Here is a 5,563-nt window from a genome sequence, read left to right on the forward strand (position 1 = left end):
TCCCCCTGAGGCCCATATTCCCAGGAGAATGAGTCCTAAAAACACACCCAGCAAAAGCTTAAGCCAACAGGCCATGGGTCCCAAACAAAACCCCATGATCCAAACCTGTCAGTTGTAAGCCTGTGCTATCCAACAATTTAATACTTACCAGGTAAACCACAAAACGTCAACTTTGCAAACCGAGAATAAAAACCCCAATATAACAAGAAATGAAAAAGCAAACCCCAATAAACACAATACACCAAACACAATACAAATAGCTCAAAGCCTAAAATGGAAAATAAAAACCAGATTAAGATTCACAAAAAATACTAACAAATTCCCTGAAAACTTAAAACAATACATGCCAGAAAATTACAATTTGTCAAAAAGTCATAAACATATAAAAATGACCAAAGTTATGTTTTTTTTTTTTTTTTACAATAAAAAGTCCTTCAATATTCCTTGAAAAAATATGAATTCTTCGTCAAGAAATGACCAAAAATACGCGCAAAAAACCGAGAAAACGCAGAAAAAATGAGTTAAGCTGATGATGCTCCTCTTGTATCCCGATCCGTCGTCTTCCCGTCGTAATACAGCTCAGTCGACAAACTGAGCGTCCGTTGCTCTACTGAAAATCGGATTATTATGCCTCATTTCAGTGAGATTCTTTAAAAACAAACGATGAAATCTCCTTCTCCCCATGTAAGGACATCGGAACAGAGAAAATAAAATCTCCTTTTCCGAGCCCTGTAAACCTCGAATTTCAGGAAGATGAAGTGGCCACGACAGAAACCCTGCTACACTTCTTCTCGGGACAGTAGATCCACGTCTGCTTCTGGCCGTGCCTGGCTGTGCTCCGCAACTGAAGCTTGATGCTGCAGGTCCTCCTGTATCACTCGGAGCGCGCGTTGTGGCTCCTCGGCTGCCGTGCACTGACTCCAATGGAACCAGGTGTCTCCTTTCCCTTGTAGGCGAACAGCATGGGACGTCCTCTCCACTACTCGGTGTGGTCCGGTGAAGCGAGGTTCAGACCACTTTCGTTTGATGACCTTCAGCCGCACCCAGTCGATTCCTGGAACTGGACCTGAACCCGGACGTTCCTGTTTCGTCTGGTATTTCGCGAATTCCGCCGCCAAAATCTGTAACTCGGTAAAAAAATCTTTGTGAGACAAATGTGCAAGTTCACCTGTCCATCCGGGCACCCGAGTTCCAGGTCCTGGAAAAATCCGGCCGGTCTGGAGCTCGAATGGAGATAAACCTGTTGTTTGATTAATAGACATTCGAACAGACATCAAAGCAACAGGCAAAGCATCCACCCAGTTTGATTTAGTATGTGCACATACTTTGGCCAACTTCTGTTTAATAGTTTGGTTTAATCTCTCAACCTTTCCCTGTGATTCGGGATGATATACTGTACCGAAAGAATGCTTCAATCCGAGCAGCTGCTCCACTTTCTGCAGATCTTGGTTCTTAAAATGAGTGCCGTTATCTGATCTCACCTTCTCTGGAAATCCATGGGTCGGAATGTAATGATTTATCAGACACTTTATGACAGTTTTGCTGTCCTCCTTTTTTGCTGGCCACGCCTCAGGCCAGCCCGAGTATGCATCCACACACATCAATACATACCTGTATCCTCTAACGGGTGTTATCATGTCTGTAAAATCAATAATAATTTCCTTACCCGGTTGTGTAGTCCAAGGGAAATGTCCCACTGGTGGCTTAATAGTCGGTTTTGCATTGTGTTGTCCACAAATTTCACATGTTTTCACATGATCCTTGACCATGTCTCTCAAAAATGGATGCCACCAGTGCTCTAGATTTTTTAACATCTGTGTAATACCTACATGTCCGAGTCCGTGAGCTTCCTGAAGAACCTGGATTCTCATATTTGGAGGGAGAATTACTTTACCATTTGGTCCCCGCCAGAGTCCTTCATTGCAGACGGCACCTCTTGCTTTCCAGACAGATCTTTCTTCAGGTGACACGCCTTTCTGATGAAAAATAATTTTCTCCAGGTAATTCTGTTCCATCTGCTCAATTTCAGTACTTACCATCACAAGAGATGTCAGGTATCCAGCTGCCCTTTTAGCGGCCTCATCCACGGCCGCGTTTCCTGCTGCAATTCTGGTCTTGCTTTGATCATGTCCCTTGCATTTAATCACAGCCACAGATTGAGGCAACAGTAATGGCTCCACCAATTCTTTCATTTCAGGTTCATGTTTTATGGGCCTTTTGCTGCAGTTATAAATCCTGCTCTGAGCCATTGAGGAAGTTCCACATGTACGGCACTAGCCACATAGGCTGAATCACTATACAGATTCACCCTCATTCCCTCAGCTAATTTCAGTGCTTCAATTATTGCTTTCACTTCTGCTCTCTGTGCCGATTGGGCACCCTATAGCCTTTCTGCCCTCAAAACCTGAAACTCACTGCCCAAATCTTCCACTATAGCATATGCTGCTCTCAAATCTTCTGTGTCATGTTTAAAACAGCAACCATCTGTATAAAAATTTCTCACATCTTCACCTCCTAAAGGAGAAGCTTGTAGGTCAGGTCTTATCTTTTCTTCCTTTTGTACCAACTCCTCACAGTTATGTGGCTGTCCTTCCTGCATTCTGTCAGCCATATTCACTCCACTGTGTACAAAAGTTATATTAGGTGATTCCAGAATTTTGCTCAGTTTTTGTTGTCTCAAGGTAGTTAATGTGAAATGTTGTGAATTCACATATGCCACCACACTGTGTGATGTCATAACCTGCAATGGATGACCCATCACAATGTGTGCTGTTTTTTGAATCATTTTTCCTACACCTGCTGCATGTCTTGTACATGCAGGATGTCTTTTCTCCATCGGATCCAACATTGCGCTGACATATTGGAGGATCCTTCTGTCACTTCCCCTCTTCTGAAACAAAACTGCATTAACCGTCAGTTGTGTTGCAGAAACATCCAAATAAAAGGGCGAAGCATAGTCTGGGATAGCCAATTGGGCAGCAGCAGCTAATTGTTGTTTCAGAGAGATAAAAGCATCTTCCGCCTCCATATTCCAAGTCAGAGCATGGTTGAGCTTACGAATCCCATGCTCCCTGACTAGAGCCCGTAAAGGGTCTGTCAGACCAGTATAGTTAGGAATATAATTCCTACTATATCCAGTCAAACCGAGAAAAGACAGCATGTCCTTCACCGTGCGTGGTTTAGGGTGATCCAGAATAGCAGACTTGTGACTGGCAGACATCTGAGTGCCCGTCGCAGTGATAGTCCGCCCCAAAAAAGAAACCTGCTTCCTAGCAATTTGCAATTTAGACCTGCTCACTTTAAAACCCCTGTCAGCCAGGTGTGACAACAAACGTCGCGTGGCCTCAATACAAGACTCCAACGACTGTGCAGCCAGCATGAGGTCATCAACATACTGAATCAGAGTCACACCTTCAGGAAACACACAGTCAGCCAACTGCTGTTTCAAAACCTGATTAAAGAGCCCTGGGGAGAGAGCAAAACCCTGAGGCACACGCGTATATCTCAGCTGCTGACCCCTGTAGGTGAAAGAAAACACATCCCTACATTCCTCAGCCAATGGGAGACAAAAGAAAGCGTTAGCAAGATCCACACAAGAGAACCAAGTCTGAGAGGGATCAAGGTTAGTCAGTGCAACATGAGGATTTGGTACTGGCACCGTAGGGGTCAATAAAACAGAATTAACTGCCCGGAGATCATGCGCCATACGGTATTTACCCGTCCCCTTCTTTTCGACTGGTAAAATAGGAGTGTTCCAGGAAGAGGTGGAAGATTCCAACACACCAGCCTCCAGAAGACCCCCAATAGTTTCCGCTAGTCCCTCTTCTGCCGCCTGCCTATGAGGATATTGTGACCTCCAAATAGGAGGGCCCGGCTGTAAATCAAAAGTGACGGGTTCAACCTGAACAAGCCCGACATCCGTGGGTCCCGTCGCCCACAAACAGTCAGGCAGAGAAGCCAACATCGCAGCCGCAGTCGGATGATCAGTCAACTCCCTGCCATGGTGCCTAGGGAGCTGAAGATGTTCCAAAACCACAGAGTCCACACCTGAACACCTTATTCTGTAGGTATCTGTAGAAGGAGAGAAAGAAAGGTCAGGAGCCACAGTAGGCTGCCAGTCTGAAACTGCCAGAGAGCGTTTTACCACACCCCCTAATTCCATGGCCTGGTGGCCAGGATGGAGAGCCAAAGAAATATGTGGAACAGCTTCATCCTGCATCTTATACCAAAACAACTGATCTTGAGTCAAATTAACAGCTGCAGCTACACCCTCTGGTGCTACAAAAATGTCCTGTGAAAACACAGTCCAGTCACCACCTGCTAGATGCGCCTCAAACTGCTCCTGGAACCACTCAGTCTGGTCTCGATCATAAAATAGAGTGACATGGGGAAGATCAGGGGTCGGCCCATACGGTGCAAGCGCTTGAATCCAGGGTTTCCAAAGCAGAAAACAGGATAATATTCCAGCATGATCAGTGTGTTCTGGCTGCAACCGGCCCCAGTATATGTCAGCCAAACGCTCCTCGGATTGTTGGAGCAAAAATTGTCCGTGTGTATAGACTTGAGAACAGGCATGGGAAGATCCATCTGGAAAAGTGACAAGTAATCCATCAGGTCCACACAAAATGGTTGCCCCCAAAACAATCAACAAGTCCCTCCCTAATAAATTCACGGGAGACGAGGGGGAACACACGAAGGGATGTGTCACTTCCTGTCTGCCCACAATTGTGTGCAGAGGTGTTGAAATAGGCAGAGTTTGTTTCACCCCAGAAAAACCAACCACTGATATTGTCCGATCAGAAAGTTTTTGCACAGGCATGGCAACATTCATAGTGGAGTATGTTGCTCCAGTGTCCACCAAAAACGACAGGGTTTGTCCATCAACTTTCACATCAATCAGGGGATCTGCCAACGCCCCCTGACACAGGTTCTTCACCGGGGTGTGTCAATATTGTCCAGCCTGAAAATATTGTCCAGGGGCTTGCGGGAGCAATGCAGCATTTGGGGGTTGTTGTGGCGGCAGGTTCGGCGTCACACCATCCTGTGTAGGAACCGATGCATAGTGAGGGCACTGCTGAACCCAGTGACCCTCCTCGCCACAATAAAAACACCTGCTCCCGAACCTCAAACCTTGTACACCCCTTCCTCGCACGCCCGACCCTCTAGGCACTCCCCGTCGTCCCCCATGCCACCCAGTTTGATTTAGTATGTGCACATACTTTGGGGGCTCGTGGGTGCTTTGCGAGCTGTGTGGCCCGGAGTAATCTGTGTCGGACCGAGTGCTGCATTGTGGTAAGACACCTTTTGTTGTTTTCATATCAGGCGCTGCGGCCCGACAGTGGTTGTTCCCGGTATATGTGTGTGACCTCACAGATGTGCGGCAGTGTTTATGGTTTTATTGTACGTGTTTGTTGTATATATTTTGTATAAATGAAATTCAGGGAATCGTGGCGGATTCAAGCAGCGGGAGTTACGCGCCTCTGCTAACAGCTAGGTTTCTTTCGTATGTTCTTTCCTTGAGGTTTTAGCCCTGTCCCTCAAAATAAGGAAGTTTTGATTTAAT

General features: G+C 46.1%; 1 pseudogene; it reads right to left on the reverse strand.

Annotated features, from left to right (window-relative positions):
* Window positions 1-453: 453 nt before the first annotated feature.
* LOC122832188 lies at window positions 454-5,187 on the reverse strand (annotated as a pseudogene).
* Between the last annotated feature and the right edge of the window lie 376 nt (window positions 5,188-5,563).

Source organism: Gambusia affinis, linkage group LG01 (genome assembly GCF_019740435.1).
Source record: "Gambusia affinis linkage group LG01, SWU_Gaff_1.0, whole genome shotgun sequence".
NCBI lineage: Eukaryota > Metazoa > Chordata > Actinopteri > Cyprinodontiformes > Poeciliidae > Gambusia > Gambusia affinis.